This window comes from Puma concolor, chromosome B3 (assembly GCF_028749965.1).
Source record: "Puma concolor isolate L17-30 chromosome B3, mPumCon1.1.hap2, whole genome shotgun sequence".
Classification (NCBI taxonomy): domain Eukaryota; kingdom Metazoa; phylum Chordata; class Mammalia; order Carnivora; family Felidae; genus Puma; species Puma concolor.
In genome coordinates, this window is record NC_141672.1 from 54798243 (window position 1) to 54823786 (window position 25544).

The window sequence follows — 25544 nt, forward strand, 5'->3', positions numbered from 1 at the left end:
TTTTAGGATTGATTGTTCTAGTTTCGAGAAGAATGCTGGTGAAATTTTGATTGGGATTGCATTGAATGTGTAGATAGCTTTGGGTAGTATTGACATTTTACCAATATTTATTCTTCCAATCCATGAGCACAGAATGTTTTTCCATTTCTTTATATCTTCTTCAATTTCCTTCATAAGCTTTCTATAGTTTTCAGCATACAGATCTTTTACATCTTTGGTTAGATTTATTCCTAGGTATTTTATGCTTCTGGTGCAATTGTGAATGCAATCAGTTTCTTTATTTGTCTTGCTGTTGCTTCATTATTAGTGTATAAGAATGCAACTGATTTCTGTACATTGATTTTGTATCCTGCAACTTTGCTGAATTCATGTATCAGTTCTAGCAGACTTCTGGTGGAGTCTATTGGATTTTCCATGTATAATATCATGTCATCTGCAAAAAGTGAAAGCTTGACTTCATCTTTGCCAATTTTGATGCCTTTGATTTCCTTTTGTTGTCTGATTGCTGATGCTAGAACTTCCAACACTATGTTAAACAACAAGCAAGCTCATTTTAAAATATAAATATTATAATTTCAGTCTCTTTTGTTCTATAGGATGTCCAACATTCAATGAAATATTATGAGACAAAATTTTTGTTTAAAAGCAATCAACACAATCAGACCCAGAAATAACCTGAGTGTTGAAACTATTGGACACACAAATTTAAATAGTTATCATTAACATGTAAAAGGATCTAGTGGGTGGGGCGGGGGGAAAGGTGAACAACGTGCATTCATAAATGGGAAATTTTAGCAGAAGAATAGAAATATAAGAAATAATCAAATAAAAATGCTAGAAATAAGAAAAATGGCATCAAAAATACATCTTTAAAAAGCCTGTCAGTAGACTCAATACTGTTAAGAAAGAAAATCTGTAATTTGAAGACAAGTCAATAGGAAGCACTCAAATTAAAACACGGCGGTGGGAGAGTAAAAACAACAAAATTCCAGACCATTATAGAGCTATGGGAGAAATATCTAAGAAATAAACATACTTGTAAATAGAACCCTAAAAGGTAAGGAGAAAGAGAATGGAACAGAAAAAAATATTAGAAATAAGATAATAGGTGACAAATTTAGAAAACAATGAAAGATATCAAACCACAGATCCATGAAGAACTCAAAACAGGATATATACAATTTTTAAACACCTACATATAGCATATCCAAACTGCTAGAAAGAAATACAAAGAGAACACACTGGAAATATCCAAAGGAAAAAAGACACATTCATAAACAGGAAATAAGCTAAGCATAACTGTTGACTTGTCATTAGAAACAATGCAAGCCAGAAGACAATAGAGTAACATCATTGAATTGCTGAAACAAAGGCTGTCAACACAGAATTCTATACACAGCCAAATATATTTCAAAAGTAAAGGTAAAATAAAGACTTTTTCAGAACAGCAAAAGCTGGGAAAAATCATGACCATTATCCCAAACTAATAAAAATGAAAGAAATTTAAAAAGACTTTGTCTTATTTTTAATCACTTTAAAAATAATAGTTACTATGTTTGCTTTAGACAATATATTTGGAGTTTATAACATATACACAGATGTAAAAGTAAAATGTGTGACAACTATAGCACACAGGATAGTACTGCAGAATGGGAAGTACATAGTCCTAAGATTTTTACGTTATACATGAAGTGGCATAATGTTCTATGATAAATTACAGATATGATAAATTAACAATGTATGTTGTAAGCCCCAGGGTACGCTCTTAAAAATTAGAAATAGATGTATAAAAAGTCAATAATGAAGATAAAATGGAAACAAAATATGCTCAAGTAATCCATAAGTAGGCAGCAAAAGAGGGGGGAAAAAAGAATAAATAGAAAAAAAACAAGCAAGTTCTTAGACATCACACCAAAAACACAAATCTATAAAGGGGAAAAAATTAAAGCTTTTGCTCTGCAAAAGATACAATTAAATTAATGAAAAGACAAGCAACAGACAAGGAACAGAGTGAAGAATATACTTGCAAATTACATATCTAACAAAGGATTTCTATCCAGAATACACAAATAATTTTCACAATTCAACAGTAAGAGAACAAACAACCCAATTTTTTAAATGGATAAAAGACTTGAACAAATACTTTACCAAAAAGTTACATATAGGCAGCAAATAAGCACATGAAAAGATGTTTACCATCATTAGCCATTAGGAAAATGTAAATTGAAACCATGCTGAGATACCTCTACATCCCTATTAGAACGATTAAAATGAAAATTATTGACAATAGCAGGTACTGACAAGGATGCAGAGCAATTGGAATTCTCATGCATTGCTAGTGGGAATGTTAACTGCTAAAGTCACTCTGAAAAATAATTTTGCAGTTTCTTATAAAGTTAGCCAATCACTTAACACATGTTCAATAACACTGCTCCTGGGCATTTACTTTAGAGAAATAAAAACTTATATTCACACAGAAACATATACTACTGAAATGAGTATAGCAATCCTATTCATAATCACCAAAATCTGGAAACAACTCAAATGTACATCAACAAGCAAATAGATTAAAACAAACAAACAAACAACAACAAAAACTATGGTATATCTACATAATGGAACACCCTATGATAAAAAAAAAAAACTATTGAGGCACTCAATAACTTGACTAAGTCTCAAAGATATTAGGCTAAGTGAAATAAACTGTCTCAAAGGTTACATACTATATACTTCCATAAACATGAGATTCTCAGAGTTACAGTGACCATGAACATATCATTGGTTTTCCAGAGATTAGGGGTAAAAGAAAGATGTGACTACAAAGGGATAGCCCAAGAACATTTTTTTGGAGTGATGCAATTGTTTTGAACCATAAAAATGTAGGGGCGCCTGGGTGGCGCAGTCGGTTGGGCGCCCGACTTCAGCCAGGTCACGATCTCGCGGTCCGTGGGTTCGAGCCCCGCGTCAGGCTCTGGGCTGATGGCTCAGAACCTGGAGCCTGTTTCCGATTCTGTGTCTCCCTCTCTCTGCCCCTCCCCCGTTCATGCTCTGTCTCTCTCTGTCCCAAAAATAAATAAACGTTGAAAAAAAAATTAAAAAAAAAATGTTAATAGTTACAGGAATCAATACATGTGCTGTGCACTATGATGATATTCACAAATTGGTTATATAATTAAAAATAAAGAGGAGGGAGGAGAAGGAAGATGGCGGCGTAGGAGGACGCTGGGCTCACCGCGCGTCCTGCTGATCACTTAGATTCCACCTACACCTGCCTAAATAACCCAGAAAACCGCCAGAGGATTAGCAGAACGGAGTCGCCGGAGCCAAGCGCAGACGAGAGGCCCACGGAAGAGGGTAGGAAGGGCGGCGAGGCGGTGCGCGCTCCACGGACTGGCGGGAGGGAGCCGGGGCGGAGGGGCGGCTCACCGGCCAAGCAGAGCCCCCGAGTCTGGCTTGCAAAAAGCGGAGGGGCCTGACGGACTGTGTTCCGACAGCAAGCGCGACTTAGTGTCTGGGAGGTCGTAAGTTAACAGCTCTGCTCAGAAAGCGGGAAGGCTGGAAGACAAAGGGAAGGAGAGCTGCTGAGCCCCCGGACGACAGAGCTCAGTTTGGTGGGGAACAAAGGCACTCGCCAGCGCCATCTCCCCCGCCCATCCCCCACCCAAAATCCCAAAGAGAACCAGTTCCTGCCAGGGAACTTGCTCCGAGCAAACACCCAACTCTGCGCTTCTGCGGAGCCAAACCTCCGGCAGCGGATCTGACTCCCTCCTGCTGCCACAGGGCCCCTCCTGAAGTGGATCACCTAAGGAGAAGCAAGCTAAGCCTGCCCCTCCTGCCCCTGTGCACCTTGCCTACCCACCCCAGCTAAGACGCCAGATCCCCAGCATCACAAGCCTGGCAGTGTGCAAGTAGCCCAGACAGGCCACCCCACCCCACAGTGAATCCCGCCCCTAGGAGACGGGAAGAGAAGGCACACACCAGTCTGACTGTGGCCCCAGCGGTGGGCTCGGGGCAGACATCAGGTCTGACTGCGGCTCCGCCCACCAACTCCAGTTATACACCACAGCACAGGGGAAGTGCCCTGCAGGTCCTCACCACGCCAGGGACTATCCAAAATGACCAAGCGGAAGAATTCCCCTCAGAAGAATCTCCAGGAAATAACAACAGCTAATGAGCTGATCAAAAAGGATTTAAATAATATAACAGAAAGTGAATTTAGAATAATAGTCATAAAATTAATCGCTGGGCTTGAAAACAGTATAGCTGACAGCAGAGAATCTCTTGCTACAGAGATCAAGAGACTAAGGAACAGTCACGAGGAGCTGAAAAACGCTTTAAACGAAATGCATAACAAAATGGAAACCACCACGGCTCGGATTGAAGAGGCAGAGGAGAGAATAGGTGAACTAGAAGATAAAGTTATGGAAAAAGAGGAAGCTGAGAAAAAGAGAGATAAAAAAATCCAGGAGTATGAGGGGAAAATTAGAGAACTAAGTGATACACTAAAAAGAAATAATATATGCATAATAGGTATCCCAGAGGAGGAAGAGAGAGGGAAAGGTGCTGAAGGGGTACTTGAAGAAATCATAGCTGAGAACTTCCCTGAAGTGGGGAAGGAAAAAGGCATTGAAATCCAAGAGGCACAGAGAACTCCCTTCAGACGTAACTTGAATCGATCTTCTGCACGACATATCATAGTGAAACTGGCAAAATACAAGGATAAAGAGAAAATTCTGAAAGCAGCAAGGGGTAAACGTGCCCTCACATATAAAGGGAGACCTATAAGACTCGTGACTGATCTCTCTTTTGAAACTTGGCAGGCCAGAAAGAATTGGCACGAGATTTTCAGTGTGCTAGACAGAAAAAATATGCAGCCGAGAATCCTTTATCCAGCAAGTCTGTCATTTAGGATAGAAGGAGAGATAAAGGTCTTCCCAAACAAACAAAAACTGAAGGAATTTGTCACCACTAAACCAGCCCTACAAGAGATCCTAAGGGGGACCCTGTGAGACAAAGTACCAGAGACATCACTACAAGCATAAAACATACAGACATCACAATGACTCTAAACCCATATCTTTCTATAATAACACTGAATGTAAATGGATTAAATGCACCAACCAAGGGACATAGGGTATCAGAATGGATAAAAAAACAAGACCCATCTATTTGCTGTCTACAAGAGACTCATTTTAGACCTGAGGACACCTTTAGATTGAGAGTGAGGGGATGGAGAACTATTTATCATGCGACTGGAAGCCAAAAGAAAGCTGGAGTAGCCATCCTTATATCAGACAAACTAGACTTTAAATTAAAGGCTGTAACAAGAGATGAAGAAGGACATTATATAATAGTGACAGGGTCTATCCATCAGGAAGAGCTAACAATTATAAATGTCTATGTGCCGAATACCGGAGCGCCCAAATATATAAAACAATTACTCATAAACATAAGCAACCTTATTGATAAGAATGTGGTAATTGCAGGGGACTTTAACACCCCACTTACAGAAATGGATAGATCATCTAGACACACGGTCAATAAAGAAACAAGGGCCCTGAATGAGACATTGGATCAGATGGACTTGACAGATATATTTAGAACTCTGCATCCCAAAGCAACAGAATATACTTTCTTCTCGAGTGCACATGGAACATTCTCCAAGATAGATCATATACTGGGTCACAAAACAGCCCTTCATAAGTTGACAAGAATTGAAATCATACCATGCATACTTTCAGACCACAATGCTATGAAGCTTGAAATCAACCACAGAAAAACGTCTGGAAAACCTCCAAAAGCATGGAGGTTAAAGAACACCCTACTAACGAATGAGTGGGTCAACCAGGCAATTAGAGAAGAAATTAAAAAATATATGGAAACAAACGAAAATGAAAATACAACAATCCAAACGCTTTGGGACGCAGCGAAGGCAGTCCTGAGAGGAAAATACATTGCAATCCAGGCCTATCTCAAGAAACAAGATAAATCCCAAATACAAAATCTAACAGCACACCTAAAGGAACTAGAAGCAGAACAGCAAAGGCAGCCTAAACCCAGCAGAAGAAGAGAAATAATAAAGATCAGAGCAGAAATAAACAATATAGAATCTAAAAAAACTGTAGAGCAGATCAACGAAACCAAGAGTTGGTTTTTTGAAAAAATAAACAAAATTGACAAACCTCTAGCCAGGCTTCTCAAAAAGAAAAGGGAGAGGACCCAAACAGATAAAATCATGAATGAAAATGGAATTATTACAACCAATCCCTCAGAGATACAAACAATTATCAGGGAATACTATGAACAATTATATGCCAACAAATTGGACAACCTGGAAGAAATGGACAAATTCCTGAACACCCACACTCTTCCAAAACTCAATCAGGAGGAAATAGAAAGCTTGAACAGACCCATCACCAGCGAAGAAATTGAATCGGTTATCAAAAATCTCCCAACAAATAAGAGTCCAGGACCAGATGGCTTCCCAGGGGAGTTCTACCAGACGTTTAAAGCAGAGATAATACCTATCCTTCTCAAGCTATTCCAAGAAATAGAAAGGGAAGGAAAACTTCCAGACTCATTCTATGAAGCCAGTATTACTTTGATTCCTAAACCAGACAGAGACCCAGTAAAAAAAGAGAACTACAGGCCAATATCCCTGATGAATATGGATGCAAAAATTCTCAATAAGATACTAGCAAATCAAATTCAACGGCATATAAAAGGAATTATTCACCATGATCAAGTGGGATTCATTCCTGGGATGCAGGGCTGCTTCAACATTCGCAAATCAATCAACGTGATACATCACATTAACAAAAAAAAAGAGAAAAACCATATGATCCTGTCAATCGATGCAGAAAAGGCCTTTGACAAAATCCAGCACCCTTTCTTAATAAAAACCCTTGAGAAAGTCGGGATAGAAGGAACATACTTAAAGATCATAAAAGCCATTTATGAAAAGCCCACAGCTAACATCATCCTCAACGGGGAAAAACTGAGAGCTTTTTCCCTGAGATCAGGAACACGACAGGGATGCCCACTCTCACCGCTGTTGTTTAACATACTGCTGGAAGTTCTAGCATCAGCAATCAGACAACAAAAGGAAATCAAAGGCATCCAAATTGGCAAAGATGAAGTCAAGCTTTCGCTTTTTGCAGATGACATGATATTATACATGGAAAATCCGATAGACTCCACCAAAAGTCTACTAGAACTGATACATGAATTCAGCAAAGTTGCAGGATACAAAATCAATGTACAGAAATCAGTTGCATTCTTATTCACTAACAATGAAGCAACAGAAAGACAAGTAAAGAAACTGATCCCATTCACAATTGCACCAAGAAGCATAAAATACCTAAGAATAAATCTAACCAAAGATGTAAAGGATCTGTATGCTGAAAACTATAGAAAGCTTATGAAGGTAATTGAAGAAGATTTAAAGAAATGGAAAGACATTCCCTGCTCATGGATTGGAAGAATAAATATTGTCAAAATGTCAATACTACCCAAAGCTATCTACACATTCAATGCAATCCCAATCAAAATTGCACCAGCATTCTTCTCGAAACTAGAACAAGCAATCCTAAAATTCATATGGAACCACAAAAGGCCCCGAATAGCCAAAGTAATTTTGAAGAAGAAGACCAAAGCAGGAGGCATCACAATCCCAGACTTTAGCCTCTACTACAAAGCTGTCATCATCAAGACAGCATGGTATTGGCACAAAAACAGACACATAGACCAATGGAATAGAATAGAAACCCCAGAACTAGACCCACAAACGTATGGCCAACTCATCTTTGACAAAGCAGGAAAGAACATCCAATGGAAAAAAGACAGTCTCTGTAACAAATGGTGCTGGGAGAACTGGACAGCAACATGCAGAAGGTTGAAACTAGACCACTTTCTCACACCATTCACAAAAGTAAACTCAAAATGGATAAAGGACCTGAATGTGAGACAGGAAACCATCAAAACCTTAGAGGAGAAAGCAGGAAAAGACCTCTCTGACCTCAGCCGTAGCAATCTCTTACTCGACACATCCCCAAAGGCAAGGGAATTAAAAGCAAAAGTGAATTACTGGGACCTTATGAAGATAAAAAGCTTCTGCACAGCAAAGGAAACAACCAACAAAACTAAAAGGCAACCAACGGAATGGGAAAAGATATTTGCAAATGACATATCGGACAAAGGGCTAGTATCCAAAATCTATAAAGAGCTCACCAAACTCCACACCCGAAAAGCAAATAACCCAGTGAAGAAATGGGCAGAAAACATGAATAGACACTTCTCTAAAGAAGACATCCAGATGGCCAACAGGCACATGAAAAGATGTTCAGCGTCGCTCCTTATCAGGGAAATACAAATCAAAACCACACTCAGGTATCACCTCACGCCAGTCAGAGTGGCCAAAATGAACAAATCAGGAGACTATAGATGCTGGAGAGGATGTGGAGAAACGGGAACCCTCTTGCACTGTTGGTGGGAATGCAAATTGGTGCAGCCGCTCTGGAAAGCAGTGTGGAGGTTCCTCAGAAAATTAAAAATAGACCTACCCTATGACCCAGCAATAGCACTGTTAGGAATTTATCCAAGGGACACAGGAGTACTGATGCATAGGGGCACTTGTACCCCAATGTTCATAGCAGCACTCTCAACAATAGCCAAATTATGGAAAGAGCCTAAATGTCCATCAACTGATGAATGGATAAAGAAATTGTGGTTTATATACACTATGGAATACTACGTGGCAATGAGAAAAAATGAAATATGGCCTTTTGTAGCAACGTGGATGGAACTGGAGAGTGTGATGCTAAGTGAAATAAGCCATACAGAGAAAGACAGATACCATATGGTTTCACTCTTATATGGATCCTGAGAAACTTGACAGGAACCCATGGGGGAGGGGAAGGAAAAAAAAAGAGGTTAGAGTGGGAGAGAGCCAAAGCATAAGAGACTGTTGAGAACTGAGAGCAAACTGAGGGTTGATGGGGGGTGGGAGGGAGGAGAGGGTGGGTGATGGGTATTGAGGAGGGCACCTTTTGGGATGAGCACTGGGTGTTGTATGGAAACCAATTTGACAATAAATTTCATATATAAAAATTAAAAAAAATAAAAATAAAAAATAAAGAGGAAAATAAACCAAAGAAATGTGAGGATACCAGACCTTTTACATACCTTCATTGTGTTTGTTTGTTTATTTTAGGGGTTTTTTTTAATTTCTCTTAAAATATTAGCCTATAGCAGTGGTTATTAAAATGTGGCCTTCTGACCAGCAGCATCAGTGCTATCTGTAGTTAAATTCTCAGGTCCCACTCCAAACCTTCCAGTTCAGAAACTTTGGGGACCCGACATAGAATAAGTTTTAAGAAGTTCTCCAGGTGATTCTGATGCATATTAAAGTTTAAGAAGTATTTCTATAGAGGGGTTTGTCAACCTTCCCACTATTAACATTTTGGTCCAGATCATTCTTTGTACTGGGGGGGTGGGGGGCACCGTCCTGTGGTTTGTAGGATGTTTAGTTGCATCTTAGATTTTTACCAACTACGTGGCAGTAGCAACCTTTCACCCATATGACAATCAAAACTGTCTCCAGATAAGACGAAAATCATATCAAGTATCTTTTCCAACCACAATGGTATGAACTAGAAATCAATTACAAGAATAAAACCAGAAAAAAAATGCAGAGAGTAAACAACATACTACTTAACAATCAATAAGTAATGAAGAAATCAAAGAAGAAATTAAGAAATACATGGAGACAAATGAAAATAAAAACACAACATTCCAAAACCTACAGGATGCAACAAAAGCAGTCCTAAGAGTGAAGTTTATAGTGATACAGGCCCACCTCAAGAAACAAGCAGAATCAAATAAACAATCTAACTTTACACCTGAAGGAACTAGAACAAAGTCCTAACCTAGTAAAAGGAAGGAAATAATGAATATCAGAGTGAAAGTTAATGAGACTAAAAAAATGTTTAAGTAATAAAATAAAAAGACCAATCAATCTAAGAGCTTGTAGTTCATGAAAAAATAAAAAAAAAATTGATAAACCTAGAGCTGGACTCATCAAGAAAAAAAAAGAGAGGGGGACTGCCTTACAGAAATGGGTAAGCTCCTAGACACATGCAACCTACCAAGACTGAATGAGGAAGACATATAAAATCTAAACAGAACAGTTTCTAGTAGAGAAGTAGAATCAGTAATCAAAAAACTCTTAAAAAAAACAAAAGTTCAGAACCAGTTTCACAGATGAATTCTACCACACATTTAAAGAAGAGTTAATCCCTATCCTTCTCAAAAGGATATGACAAAAAATTGAAGAGGAAAGAATGTTCCCAAACTCATTCTATGAGGCCAGCATTATTCTGATACCAAAACCAAATAAAGATACTGCAACAAAGAAAATTACAGGTCAATAACCTTGACAAACATAGAAGCAAAATATCCTCAACAAAATATTAGCAAACTGAATTCAACAATGCCTTAAAAGGCATACACCATGATTAAGTAGAATACATTCCAGAATTTCAAGGATGATTCAACATCTGCAAATCAATCAATGTGATATACCATATTAACAAAATGAAGGGTAAATATCATTTGATCATCTAAACAGATGCAGAAAAAACATTTGACAAAATTCAACATCCATTTATAATAAAGACTCTCAACAAAGTAGGTATAAAGGGAACATACCTAAATGTAATAATGGCTGCATATGACAAACCCACAAGTAACATCATACTCAACAGTGAAAAGCTGATTTTTCCCTAAGATCAGGAATAAGATAAAAATGCCCATGCTTGACACTTTTATTCAATATAGTATTGGAAGTCCTAGCCACAGCAATTAAGCAAGAAAAAGAAATAAAAGGCATCCAAATTGAAAAGGAAGAAGTAAAACTGTCACTATTTGCAGATGACATGATAGTATGCATAGAAACCCTAAAGCCTCCACCAAAAATCTATTAGAAGTAATAAGTGAATTTAGTAAACTTGCAAGATACAAAACATACAGAAATATACAGAAATCTGTTGCATTTCTTCTTTTTGTTTTTATTTATTTTTTTAATTTACATCCAAGTTAGTTAGCATATGGGGCAACAATGATTTCAGGAGTATATTTCTTAATGCACCTTACCCATTTAGCCCATCCCCCCCCCCACAACCCCTCCAGTAACCCTCTGTTTGTTCTTCATATTTAGGAGTCTCTTATGTTTTGTCCCCTCCCTGTTTTTATATTAGTTTTGCTTCCCTTCCCTTATATTCATCTGTTTTATATCTTAAAGTCCTTGTATGAGTGAAGTCATATGATATCTGTCTTTCTCTGACTAACTTCATTTAGCATAATACTCTCTAGTTCCATCCACATAATTGCAAATGGCAGGATTTCATTCTTTTTGCAGAAATCTGTTGCATTTCTATATATTAATAGCAAAATAGTAAAAGAAGAATTAAGAAAACAATTCCATTTACAACTGCACCAGAAAGAATAAAATACCTAGGAACAAACTTACCCAAGGAGGTGAAAGACCTGTACTCTGAAAACTATAAAACACCAATGAAAGAAACTGAAGATAATAAAAACAAATGTAAAGATATTCCATGCTCATGGATTGAAAAATTGGTATTGTTAAAACGTTCATATTACCCAAAGCAAGCTACAGAGTCAATGCAATCCCCACCAAAATACCAATGGCATTTTTTACAGACCTAAAACGAAGAATACTAAAATTTGTGTGGAACCACAAAAGAACACTAATAGCCAAAGTAATCTTGAGAAAAAAGAACAAAGTTGGAAGTATCATGCTCCCAGATTTAAAATTATACTACAAAGCTACACTATCAAAGCAATATGGTACTGGCCATTTTGTAATGTATACAAATATCAAATGATTATGCTGTACATCTGAAAGTTCTGTCCTAGACATGATAATTTTGAGATAGCAGTTGGAAATGTAGGTTTAAGTGTCATGGAGAATTAATTGTAAGCCTCAGTGGAAAAGTTGAGGCTAACGATACATATTTAGGTAGCATTACAGGTAGTATATAAGCCAAGGGCCCAAGATCTAGCCCTTAAGCATGCTAACTATAGACTGTGACAAAGAGAAGCCAGCAGAACATAATAAAGAGTAGAAACCAATGAGGTAGGAGGAAAACTTACAGAACATGGTTTTAAGGAAACAAATATAAATGTTCTGGTAAAGTATGTCAAATGTTGCTGGGACTTTCATTTTAAATGAAGACAGAGAATGCTTTATTCAATATGGCAAAGTAGTATCATTTGAGATAATAATAAAAGCCATTTTAATAGAATGGTGGGGTTGAAGGACCAATTTGCAATTTCTAACAAAATGTTCTATGAAGAGAATCAATGATAATGGGAAGTGGTTGAGAAGAACAAGCATTCAAGGAATTTTTTTAGATGAGTGATATTAAGGCTCATGCTTCTGAAAGAGATAAAAGTTCATAATTCAAAATAAAGAGATTATTGTAGGACAAGTCCTTGAATAGCAAGAAGTCCACAGGCTAAATGGAAGTGATAGTAGAATTATTTTTTCCCTGTCTTCATATTCATCATCTTAGTATCACTTGAAATCTGATCATACCTTCTTGAGAAATACCTCTCTCTTAGTTTTTATTCCTCCACCTTTCCTGATTTGCCTCCTCCCTCTCTGCCATGGCTTTTCAATGTCCTTCTCACCCAACCACCAAAAACTGGATTTCATCTTGGGCTTGTGCTCTTGTTGATTCCCATGCCCTTAAATAAATCTTATATGTTCCCAGCTCCCAAATATACCACTTTAGTTCTGAAGTTCACACTGAGTTTCAGATTCTTATAGACAACAGTCCACCCTAATTAGATATCTAATAGATTTCTCTAAATTACATTGTCCAACTTTTTTTTTTAAATTTTCCAACTCTTGAGTCCTACCTCCTACCTCCTACTCCTACCTCCTACTTCCAACAAACCTAATCCTCCCGTGTCACAGACAATCATTATTCACTCAGTTCCTCTGGCCAAAAGTCTAAGAGCTGCCCTTGATTCCTTTCATTTATTTCCTGTATCCAATCAATCAGCTCAACTTCTTTGTTCCATCTTCAACATAATATTTTTAAGCCATCACTTCCTGTCCACTGTCATGATCTTAGTCTAAACCACCATCACTTATTGCCTAAGCCTCTATAAGAAGCTCCTATCTTGTTTCCCTGCCTCCATTTTTCCCCCACCCATCTTGGAAATATTCTCCACAAAGTAGTCACTTAAAACATAAATTATATCAGATCACTCTCCTACATGAAATATTCATAACTTCCCACTGATCTTAGAATAAATTTTTCAGGGTGCCTGGATGGGTCAGTTGGTTGAGCATCCAACTCTTGATTGCAGCTCAAGTCATGATCCCAGCATCATGCGATCAAGCCCCATGGTAGTGTCAATACTGAGTGTGGGGCCCCCTTATGATTCTCTCTCTCTCTCCCTCTGCCTCTCTCCCCTGATTGCTCTCCCTAAAAAATAAGATATAAACATAAAATAAAATAAAGAATAAATTCGAATTCCCCATCTTGACCCACAAGGCACTATGTGCCTTGATTTCTCTCTTCCTTTCAAGGTTTACTTGACTCCTTTCTTATTCCTTTTCTCACTGTACTTCAGACACATTGATCCACCTTAGGTTACTCAATTATTCACACTAATTCCTTTCTGTGAGTCTTTGATAATGCTTTTCCCTCTTCCACTGGTCTTTGCACAGCTGGTTCTAATTCAATTCAAAGTTCTCTCTTCAGAAAGCCCTTTCCTAGCCACCCAATCTTAATACCCTCAGAGCATTACCTTACCTTACTCCCCTCTCAGCTTATTTTCTTTATAACATCTTCCATAATCTGTGATTATCTTTTTTATTCACTACTTTATCTATTTTTTGTTTTTCCCACTTGTCTCCCTTGGGCTCTGCTCTTCCAAAGACATCCATACCTACACCTGGGTACAATCTGATATTCAACCAATTTCAGTCAACCATTTATTGAGAATGAATGACTCAACAAATGAATAAACTTATAAAATAAATTGTCTTTAGAAAACTAATGACTAATCATCAATTCCTTCTACTTGTTCAAACCAGTTATTCACTTATTTTTTTTATCATAATTATAATCCATGTTAAACTCACCAATCTGTAGATCCCAGAGTCTACTGTTTATCTTCTAGAAAGTCAGGATGGCTTTTATTCATAATTTGTTTTCTGTATTTAATTTAAAAACTTGTAGGGGCGCCTGGGTGGCGCAGTCGGTTCAGCGTCCGACTTCAGCCAGGTCACGATCTCGCGGTCCGTGGGTTCGAGCCCCGCGTCAGGCTCTGGGCTGATGGCTCAGAGCTTGGAGCCTGTTTCCGATTCTGTGTCTCCCTCTCTCTATGCCCCTCCCCCGTTCATGCTCTGTCTCTCTCTGTCCCAAAAATAAATAAACGTTGAAAAAAAAAATTAAAAAAAAAAAACTTGTAGAAATTTGCAATGACAGTACTTCTAGGATTCACCTCTTAGCCTATCATAAGGCTCCCCTTTATCCTTTAGTGTAGGCTTCAATATGGAAAACAATTTATAAGTTACAAATTTCCTAGCAGCATCAGCAGCCACCACTGTTATTCTACCTTCCTCCAAACAAATTTCTTATATTTCCCACAGTCCTAAGCACTTGATCTTCATTGTGTCTTGCATCCCTGGAAGAATTTCTATATTAAATAAGCAGGTGTTATTACTTCCCAGTCTAGAATTCCCTCAGCATATTAATCTTCACCCCAAGCAGGACTTGGTCCTTGATCCCCAAGGACCTTGGTCCCCACATTTGTTTCCACTAGACAATCACTTCATAGTTCTATGTTTTAAAATCTTGTGACCCCCATAACACTTGTTGTGTCTGTAATCTGGCATGTTTTTGTCCCCTAAGTTTTTAATTACTTCAGTTTTAGAATTCCCCAACCTATTATAACCTGCACCAATTCACTAGAAGTAGAAACTCTTCTTTCTACTACCTTATTCCTCATAATAATGGAACACATTTCCAACCTTCCACATCCCACTGTAGCTCCCCTAGTCCTTTTAAGAAAGGCCAAGTGGGTTTTGATCATTTCAGCATGATCTTTAGGCTGTGTCAGTTCCTCTTCTACCACACAAAGTAATAACAATAATTCTCTTTACTGATTCAATATGTCTCTTTTTTCTTTTGCTTCTCTACCTTCAAATTGTTTTTTGTAACTCTAGATTATGTCTTATAGCATTCTCCACAGTGAGAGATATGCAGTCATTAAGTCCAAGGTCCGCTACAGACATCTATTGTTCAAATAAATTCTTCCTTTCTTCAACTCCTTGAACAGAGTTAAATGCTATTCCACAGAGGAAACAGTCTTCCATCAGTCCAACTTTAATCCAGGACTTTATTTGTCTGTATTGGTCCTGTTTGACTCATTTTTAATGTACCTCTTAATCAATGCATATTCTCATAGAGTTAAAACGTTATAAATTTCTAATCAAGGAACTTACCAAGCATGTGTTTTCCTTCTTAAAATAACTGTGGTCACCTTGAAACTCATTTAATAATGCTCAAGATGATTAGGAGGAAAATTTGAAGCTTAGCTCCCTCAGGCTTATCTAAATTTTCTGTAATCATTAGTAGAGCCTTTCCAGTCATCCAAGGAAGACTCCCTCAAAGCTCTTGAAATTGACTCCCAGTCTGCAACTTTAACAAGGCATTTCTCAATTGTTTCATGGTTGTAGGCAAACTCTGAGTCAGTCTGTTGAATTTGTCTTTGAGATCTCACCTCACATCATTTGTTTTATCTAGGAATAACTGAAATAACCCTCTAACTAAAAGGAGTTGAGTACCTGTGTTTTCTTTATCCTTTCATATCTATGTGCCTTAACATCTAATCTCTTAATCTTTCTTACAAAAATAATTTCTCCTCTTCCCCATCTGAACTCTATCTCATCCTCCCTTTTCCTTTCTCCCTCCTCTTGTTCCTCTTATGATTTATGACTAACAGACATAATTATTTTTGTAGATAATTCTATTCTTCCCAAGTTTCTAAGTAAATCTGAGAGTCCTGGAGTCATTGTGTTCCATACATGTGTCAGATATCCTTTCTAGCTCTCAGTTTGTAATAACCCCAGAGAAAGTTTCCTCTCTACCTCAATCTAAGAAAAAAATGACCTAGACTCTAAATAATTAAGGCCAATATTCCTCCTTATATGTTCTTTGATATATCAGCCTCAAGTACTGGTCCCTAAAATGCCCAATGATTAAATCCACTGAAGCAACCCAAAGTTAATAAATAATTTCTTTTGAAGACAAAAATATTTTTAATATTTTAATCTTGTTATTTTTATGAAGATATTTGACGTTAAGATTTGAATTTTGTCGGGGTGCCTGGGTGGCTTACTTGGTTGGGCGTCTGACTTCGGCTCAGGTCATGATCTCACAACTTGTGAGCTCGAGCCCTGCGTCGGACTCTGTGCTGACAGCTCGCAGCCTGGAGCCTGCTTCAATTCTGTGTCTCCCTCTCTCTCTCTGCCTCTACCCTGCTTGTGCTCTCTGTCTCTCATAAATGAATAAATGTTTACAAAATTTTTTAAAAAGATTTGAATTTTGTCTTTAGACATAATTGAACAAAATGCTGAGAGCATTTTCTCTTGTTTTAAAGTGGGAAATTTTTTTTTAAGTTTGATCCTTCATCTAGCAAATCTTTATATGCCTGCTTCCTAAGGTATACCAAGCATAGCATTAAGGGAGTAGAATATAGAGATGTGCAAGACACTGGCCCAGCCCTTGAGACCCTGAGAAATAAACAGGCAACAGTAATTTACTGTGGTAAATGTTATGATGAATGAAAGGCAAGATGCCATAGAAGCACACAAGAGGTACATCTCATTTGGATGGAGCTAGTGTTGTTAGGGGGGAAATTAGCACTGATTAGGAAAATGTTCTTAGGAAACTTGAAATCTCTAGACTAACACCTAACAGGTTGAGCAAGTATCAGATAGATGAAGTAGAAATAAGAAGGAAGGTAAACAAAATGCTCCTGATCTGAAACACCAACTCAACAGGCAACACAATGGCACTAAATTCATATCTTTCAGTACTCACTGTTAATGTCAATGGACTAAATGCTCCAATCAAAAGACATAGGGTATCAGAATGGGTAAGAAAACAAGACCCATCAATATGCTGCTTACAAGAGACTCATTTTAGACTTAAAGATACCTGCTGATTGAAAGTAAGGGGATGGAGAATGATTTATCATGCTAATGGTCATCAAAAGAAAGCTGGAATAGCCATACTTATATCAGACAAACTAGATTTTAAAATAAAGACTGTAACAAGAGATGAAGAAGGGCCTTATATCATAATTAAGGGGTCTATCCACCAAGAAGATCTAACAATTGTAAATATTTATGCCCCCAACATGAAAGAACACAAATATGTAAGTCAATTAATCACAAACATAAGGAAACTCTTTGATAAAGATACCATAATAGTAGGGGACTTCAACACTCCACTTATAGCAATGGACAGATCATTTAAGCAGAAAACCAACAAGGAAACAATGGCTTTGAATGACACACTGGGACCACACGGGCTTAAGGGATATATTCAGAACATTTTATCCTAAAGCAGCAGAATACACATTCTTTTCAAGTGCACATGGAACATTCTCCAGAATAAATCACATACTGGGTCACAACAGCCCTCAACAAGTACAAAAAGATTGAGATCATACAATGCATATTTTCAGGCCGCAATGGCATGAAACTTGAAGTCAACCACAAGAAAAAAAATTGGAAAGACCACAAATACTTGGAGATTAAAGAACGTCTTACTAAAGAATGAATGGGCTAGCCAGGAAATTAAAGGAGGTTTAAAAAAATTCATGTAAGCAAACAAAAATGAAAACATGACAGTCTCAACCCATTGGGATGCAGCAAAGTAGGTTATAAGAGACAAGTGTATAGCAATACAGATCTTCCTCAAGAAGAAAGAAAAGTCTCAAATATACAACTTAACATTATGCCTAAAGGTGCTGGGGAAAAAAGACAGCAAACAAGGCTGAAAACCAGCAGAATAAGGGAAATAATAAAGATAAGGGCAAAAATAAATAATATAGAAATTTTAAAAGACAGAAGAGATCAATGAAACTAGGAGCTTGTTCCTTGAAAGAACTAACAAAATTGGTAAACCCCTGACCAGATTATCAAAAAGAGAAGACAAAGGACCCAAATAAATAAAATCACTAATGAAAAAGGAGAGATCACCACCAATACTGCAGAAATACAAAAAATTTTGAGAATATTATAAGCCACTTATATGCCAACAAATTGGGCAATCTGGAAGAGATGGATAAATTCCTAAAAATACATAAACTACCAAAACTGAAACAGGAAGAAATAGAAAATTTGAACAGACCCATAAACAGCAAAGAACTTTAATCAGTAATCAACAATCTCCCACCAAACAAGAGTCCAGGGCCAGAAAGCTTCCTTGGAGAATTCTATTCAATATTTAAAGAAGAGTTAATGCCTATTCTTTTAAAACTGTTTCAAAAAATAGAAATGGGGGGCGCCTGGGTGGCGCAGTCGGTTAAGCGTCCGACTTCAGCCAGGTCACGATCTCACGGTCCGTGAGTTCGAGCCCCGCGTCGGGCTCTGGGCTGATGGCTCAGAGCCTAGAGCCTGTTTCCGATTCTGTGTCTCCCTCTCTCTCTCTGCCCCTCCCCCGTTCATGCTCTGTCTCTCTCTGTCCCAAAAATAAATAAACGTTGAAAAAAAAATTAAAAAAAAAAAATAGAAATGGAAGGAAAACTTCCAAACTCATTCTATGAGGTCAGAATTACCTTGATTCCAAAACCAGACAAAGACCCCACTAAAAAGAACTACAGACCAATATCTCTGATGAACATGGATGCAAAACTTCTCAACAAGATACTAGCAAATCAAATCCAGCAGTACATTAAAAGAATTATTCACCACAATCAAGTGGGATTTATTGCTGGGTTGCAGGGGTAGTTCAATATCCTCAAATCAATCAATGTGATACGCCACATCAATAAAAGAAAGGGTAATAACCATATGATCCTGTCATAGATGTGGAAAAGGCATCTGACAAAATACAACATCCTTTCTTGATAAAAACCCTCAAGAAAGTAGGGATAGAAGGAACATACCCCAACATCATAAAGGCCACATATGAAAGACCCAGAGCTAAAATCATCCTCAATGGGGAAATCTCTCAATTTTTCCCCTAAGGTCAGGAACATGACAAAGATGTCCACTCTCACCACTGTTATTTAACCTAGTACTGGAAGTCTTACCCTCAACAATCAGGGAACAAAATGAAATAAAAGGCACCCAAATTAGGAAGGAAGAAGTCAATCTTTCACTCTTTGCAGACGTCATGATACTGTATGTAGAAAACCCAAAAGACTCCACTAAAAAATTGCTAGAACCAATACATTAATTCAGCAAAGTCACAGAATATAAAATCAATGTACATAAATCTGTTGCATTGCTATTCACCAATGATGAAGCAGCAGAAAAAGAAATCAGAGAATCGATCCCATTTACAAGTGCATCAAAACCCATAAGATACATAGGAATAAACCTAACCAAAGAAGTCAAAGATCTGTATTCTGAAAACTATAGAAAACTTGTGAAAGAAATTTAAGAGGACACAAATAAATGGAAAAACATTCCATGCTCATGGAATGGAAGCACGAATATGGTCCAAATGTCTGTATTACCCAAAGCACTCTGCACATTCACTGCAATCCCTGTCACAATAACACCAACTCTTTCAGAGCTAGAAAAAAACAATTCTAAAATCGTATGGAACCAAACCAAAAGAACCCAAATAACCAAAGTAATGTTGAAAAAGAAAAGCAAAGTGGGAGGCATTATGATTCTGGACTTTAAGCTATATTATAAAGCTGTAATCATCAAGACAATATGGTACTGGCACAAAAACAGACACATAGGTCAATGGAACAGAATACAGAACCCAGGAGTGGACCCACAACTCTATTGTCAACTAACCTTCAACAAAGCAGGAAAAAATATCCAGTGGAAAAAAAACATTCTCATCAGCAAATGGTGTTAGGAAAACTGGATGACGACACACAGAAGAATGAAACTGGACCACTTTCCTATGCATATACCCAAAAATAAACTCAAAATGGATGAAAGACCTAAATGTGAAACAGGAAACCATCAAAATCCTAGAAGAGAACACAGGCAACAACTTTGACCTTGGCTGCAGCAACTTCTTACTAGACACGTCTCTGGAGGCAAGCAAAACAAAAGCAAAAATTAACCATTGGGACTTCCTCAAGATAAAAAGCTTCTGAAATGAAGCAAATAAAGCAATGAAAAAAACTAAAAGGCAACCTACAGAATGAGAGAAGATATTTGCAAATTACTTACTAGATAAAGGGCTAGTATACAAAATCTATAAAGAATTTATCAAATTCAACACCCAAAAGATAAACAATACAATTAAGAAATGGCAGAAGACATGAATAGACATTTCTCCAAAGAAAACATGCAAATGGCTTACAGACACATGAAAAAATGCCCAACATCACTCATGATCAAGGAAATACAAATCAAAACCACAATGAGATATGACCTCACACCTGTCAGAAGGGCTAAAATGAACAGCTCAGGAAACAATAGATGTTGGTAAGGATGTGGAGAAAGGGAACCCCTTACACTGTTGGTATAGCCACACTGGAAAACAGTATGGAGGTTCCTCAAAAAGTAAAAATAGAACTACCTTATGACCCAGCAATTGCAATACTAGGTATTTTCCAAAAGATAGTAAATACTGATTAAAAGTGGCACATACACCCCAATGTTTATAGCAGCACTATCAACAATAGCCAAATTAAAGAAAGAGCCCAAATGTCCACTATCAACAATAGCCAAATTAAAGAAAGAGCCCAAATGTCCATCAACTGATAAATGGATAAAGAAGAGGTGTTTTGTGTGTGTGTGTGTGTACACATGTCTATATGTGTATATATATTATATAATATATATGTGTGTGTGTACACATATGTGTATATGTATATAATATAATATATATACAATGGAATATTACTCCAAAAGAATGAAATCTTGCCATTTGCAATGACATGGATGGAACTTAAGTGTATTATGCTAAGCAAAATAATTCAGCCAGAGAAAGACAAATACCATATGATTTCACTCAAATATGGAATTTAATGTATCAAAACCTAATAATACACTTAATTGAAAATCAAAGAAATCCATTAATTGTGTTTATTCTCCCACCAACCCAGTCCCACTAATATCCTATAAGAAGATGTGGTTTATATATATATATATATATATATATATATATATATTACATATACCACAAATACCATATGATTTCACTCATATGTGGAATTTAAGAAACAAATGAACAAAGGAAGAAAAAAGAGAGAGTGAGACAAACCAAGAGGAGACTTTTAAAACAGACTCCTACTGTAGAGAACAAACTGATGTGTACCAGAGGGTAGGTGTATGGGGGGATGGTTGAAATAGGTGATGGGGATTAAGAATTACACTTGTAGTGATGAGTACTAGGTGATGTATGGAATTGTTGAATCACTATATCGTATACCTGAGACCAAAATAACTATTGTAAATTCCAGTGTATATTACCTACAGTGGAATTAAAATAAAAATTAAATAAATAAGGGGCACCTGGGTGGCTCAGTCGGTTGAGGGACTGACTTCCACTCAGGTCATGATCTCACTATTCTGGGTTCAAGCCCCGCCTCAGGCTCTGTGCTGACAGCTTGGAGGCTTGGAGCCCGGAGCTTGTTTCAGATTCTGTGTCTCCTTCTCTCTCTGTCCCTTCCCCACTCGCACTCTGTCTCCCTCTGTCTCTCAAAAATAAATAAATGTAAAAAAATCTTTTAAAAAATTAAATAAATAAGTAAATATTTAAATTTAAAAAGTAACGTTTATGGATCGCTTAATACATGCCAGAATCTTTCTAGGTACATTACAGCTAACAACTCACAAAATACTCATAGTAACCCTGTAAGGTAGCTATTAAAAATGTTTAAAATGTCATTACATGAACTATAACTATATATAGCACAGAAGAAAATGCAGTACATGAAAATAGGGAAAGATCACTATGTAACACATGGTATGCACCAAAATATTATTGAATGAATAAATTAATTCAAAAGTGTTTGAATACTTCCTACATGCCAAACAAACATCACAACCCTTATGATGTTTATGTGAGGAGTGAAAGAAAATAAATAACAAATATTTAAAAATAAATAAATAATCTGATATATTAGAAGATCATATTGCTATGGAAGAAAAATAGGGGAGGGTAAAAGTAAAGAGTGGGGTCAGAGCAGGGAGCTGATTACAATTTTAAATAAGGTAGATCAGTGTGAGCCTTATTACGAAGGAACTCTTTGTGTAAAGAGTTGAAAGAAATGCTCTTTAGGTATCCAGAGAAGAGCATCTTACATGAGGCAGTCTAGGCTCTAGAGTGCAAGCATGCCTGATATAATCAAGATATAGTAAAGTGTAGGTGAAGAGGAGCAAAGGAGATGTGGTCTGAGAGTTGATATGGGTGGATGCAGATAATGTTGAGTTTTGTAGACTTTGAAAGGACTTGGGTATTTAATCAGAGTGAAAGGGTAAGTCACTGAAGGGTCTGAGCAAAAGAGGACTTGACCTTATATTATAGAAGGATAACTGACTTCTCTGTTGAAAATGAACCATAGTGTGTACATTAATTTCCAAGTACTGTTATAACAAAATATAATAAGCTGGGTGATTTAAAAATCATAGTTCTGGAGGCTAGAAATCTGAAATCAAGGTTTTAGTAGGGCCAAGCTCTCTATGCAAGCTCAAGGGGAGGAAACTTCCTTGACTCTTAAGAGTTTATGGTGGTAACTAGCAATCCCTGACATTCCTTGAACAGCAGATGCAGATCTTTGCCTCTATCTTCACATGGCCTTCTCCTTCTGTTGGTATATGTCTGTGTCTCTGTTTTTTTCTTCTTATAAAGACAGTAGTCACTGGATTAGAGCCCAACCTAATCCAGTATGATTTCTTCTTAACTTAATTAATTACATCTGCAAAGATCCTATTTCCAAATAAGGTCATATACTGAGGTTCCAAGTGGACATGAATTTGGGGGAGACACTAGTGAACCTATTATACTGAAGTAAAAATATAAGTAGGGATACCCTGTTAGAGGGTGATTGCAATAATCCAAGCAAGAGATGATGGGGCTTCACACTGGTTTGTTAGCTGTAAACATGGTGAGAAGTATTGGATTTTGGTTATATCTTAAAAATAGACTAACAGGATTTACTACTGGATTAAAAGTAGAATGTGGAAGAGAAAAATCAGTGATCACTCCAAGTTTTGGCCTGAGCAACTAGAAGGACAGAATTGCCATTGACTGATCTATGAAAAACTGATAGTAGATAGTAGTTTGAGCATCACTAGGGTGACGAGGAAGGATAGAGACTTCAAAAAGTAGTTTTGCATGCATAAAGTTTTAGGCGCTATTCAACATCTCAGTGAAGGTATCTATTAGGTGGTTGGGTATACAGTTCTGAAGTTGGGTTAAATCTGGGCAGGAGTTGGCAATTTGGCAGTTACCTGTATATAAATGATATTTAAAACCATAGTTGGAGAGCACTGTTTAGTCTGTGAACATAGAGTTGGTATGCACGTGGAGAATGAATGGAAGAGAGAGCAGGAAAAAGCAATTCCCAAGGAATAAGTAAACATGCAACCCAAAAAAGAATAGCAAAATTAAGTTTTTATATGATATGTCAATAAACACTTGGGATTTTAGGGAATATTTGAGTATTTAGAGATGACAAAAACAAGAAATTTCTGCATATATCAATGAGTCCTTAAGCAAAAATGACCAATTCCAAATAAAAGGCAGTTAGTAAATAGAATGGAATGTGTGATAGAGTATTCTGGTACTTGGATAAGGGAAATTTAGTGAGAACTTAAACGGGTGGAACTGTTTTCTTGGCATAATAAACAAAGAATGCTTCCTGGTTCCTCAGAAAAGAACAACTGGAAATGGATATTAGAATACTATTTGTGGGATTCATGACTTTTAGATTTAATGTATGCTTAAATTAACTACAGAATAAATTTACTATCATTTAGTTGAGTGTTGGGACAGGAGTTAATTTTTCTCATTTCATCATAAAGCTTCAAATTTAAAATCTCTCATAGATAGGTAATTATAAATATACATAAAAACACATATATGAGATAGATCCTTCCTAACAAGTATAGTTTCAATCCTGGCATCCCTGTCAGTAATTACTTCATATGTATATCATATGGTAGTATACCAGAAAACACTTTGGAAATATATAACAAGAGCCTTAAAATGTTCATAAACTTTTATCTAATAATTTTATTTCAGGGAGTATATCCCAAGAACTAACACACATAAAAGCTTAGTTTTCAAAGCTTAATATTCATATCATAGAATGGCTGGGAAATCACTGTGTCTTCATATCCTGGAATACATTGAGTAGTATGTTGGATGATATTGACCAGAGCTATCAATAGCAGAGGAGGGACAAAACCCAGTATTGTTAGAAACAAAATAAGTCATCGGTCAGTAAATTCAGAGCAGAGCATACTGATAAGTACAATCTTGTGGAAAATCAGATGAAAGATAAAAGATCCCTAGATGAAAGAGGGATAAAGACACTGCAGAAATTTTAAATTATTGAAAATATAGAAGTGAGGTTCCCCCAAGACCTCCGTAGGAATAAGTAACCTAGTACAGCTGTCAGCAAAAATCAAATTGAGTGTGCACTTTTTTCTGTTGTCCTAAAATTAGGGTCTCCTTCTGGTACTATGTATGTTTTGAGAAAAACCCATATGTAAATGAAATAATTACTAATCGGAAGTGCAGCTTCTGATCCGAAGAGCTTCTAGTTAGCTCCACCTTAGGAAAAGTTCTGGGAAGGGCCCACTAAATTACTGAAGTGAAAGATTCTAAATGACACAGAGAATGAATTGGGTTTTTATATATCAAGGATTTCACTGTGCCTGGGTGCTTGGGAACATGTCAGGTATTACAGACTCTTTGTTCCTTAGAGCCGACTTGTTTATACTCCATACATAAACAAAGTTTTATCCATTCATAAAATGTATTATACCTGTCTGCATCATTATTAGGAGGAACTTTTAGCCAGAAAAAGGCAAAGCCCATTTTCCTGGTGTCCTGGGTAAACTGACTTGGGGTTTATTACAGCTGACTGCTGTTTAGACTGCTCACCCTATTGTTTGCTAATACTCAGAACAGTTGATTCCACTCAACATTAGTAGCAAACAATAAATCAGGAGCCAAAAGAATATCATGCAAGCATTAAACATGTTCATGAAGAATTTTCAGTAAAACTAGAAAATGTTTATATTAAAAGCAAAATATATTTATATATTCAGTATTACATCA